The following is a 1,565-nucleotide window of genomic DNA, read 5'->3' on the forward strand; positions in this document are numbered from 1 at the left end:
GGGTGGTTAGTCAGTGCGTTTTACGTTCACAGTTCCAGAATCTGAATGTTCATTTCAAAAACAAGGAAACATGGTCTGAACTTTGAGCCTATCTTCTGGGCCCATATGTATCTGTCCTTCCCTGTGATTTCACATAGCCTAAAATGTCACCTATCACCTAGGATTGTGGCACTGTCTAAAAAGCCTACTGGGATGCAATTACTTAACTAAAGTTTCTACTTCTAAGGGCAGTCACACTGGTGGTGTTGATGTTTAGGATTTCAACATTTGGGACAGAATTCTCCAGCCCATACCCATGTGAATTATGAAAATGAGATTCTAGACCTAGTTTTAATTCATGGGTAAACAAAACAATGCCTAAAATAAGTACTACTTTTCTTACCTAGGCTTCACCTGTGTGTACTCACTCAGCTCCTAGCATCATCTGTCAAGCTCCAAAATCTCAAGCATAGCCTTCATTTCATCTGGGAAGAGAACTGTATCTATCAATTCCTTCAACTCTACTCCCTTACCCAGTTTCTCTCTTACTAGGATAACTGTCTCTCTGTCCTTGAGTCTTAGCCCCTCCTCAGTGAGTTCTCCTAAGATCAGCATAAATGAGGTCCCCCTCCCAGGTTCCCATTCAAAGGGCACCTTACATATTTCTCTCTGTACTACCTCCAATCACACCTATAGTTCTGTAGGACTCACTGATTGACAGTGAGTACTCTTTGTGCAAGGATGGCTCAGTTACCAAGACCACTAATTCAGTCAGAAGTAAAATTCAGCTATAGAAATGAGCATCCCCAGCCGGGTGTGGTGGCACACACCTTTAATCCCAGCACTCGGGAGGCAGAGGCAGGCAGATTTCTGAGTTTGAGACCAGCCTGGTCTACAAAGTGAGTTCCAAGACAGCCAGGGCTATACAGAGAAACCCTGTTTTGAAAAATCGAAAGAAAGAAAGAAAGAAAGAAAGAAAGAAAGAAAGAAAGAAAGAAAGAAAGAAAGAAAGAAAGAAAGAAGGAAGGAAGGAAGGAAGGAAGGAAGGAAGGAAGGAAGGAAGGTAGGAAGGAAGGAAAGAAGGAAGGAAAAAGAAAGAAAGAAAGAAAGAGAGAGAGAGAGAGAGAGAGAGAGAGAAGAGAGAAAAAAAGAAAAGAGAAGAGAAGAGAAGAAAAGAAAAGAAAAGAAAAGAAAAGAAAAGAAAAGAAAAGAAAAGAAAAGAAAAGAAAAAACAAGAAACGAGCATCCCCAAAGATGCAGTATTTGAATAGGAGAATAATTTCAGTCTACTACATGTGTCTCCAGAAGACATGCTCATTGCAGCTTAGTCTGGTGAAAGTTCTGTCCTGATGTCTGCTGTTATCATCATACACCGAGAGGAATGTTCCAGAAAATCTCATATTAGTAATGAACAGTTGCACCCTGGACATGCCATGTATCACGTCCACTCACGTCACTGGCTAGTCCTACTTATGTGGACCTGTGCATCCACCAGAGAGCCAAAACATGCTGACTTCTAGCTACTGGTGAGCAGTCCTAACGACTACTAAAACAGAGGTATCACCACAACACCAATACAATAGATG

This window comes from Mus musculus, chromosome 4 (genome assembly GCF_000001635.26).
Source record: "Mus musculus strain C57BL/6J chromosome 4, GRCm38.p6 C57BL/6J".
NCBI lineage: Eukaryota > Metazoa > Chordata > Mammalia > Rodentia > Muridae > Mus > Mus musculus.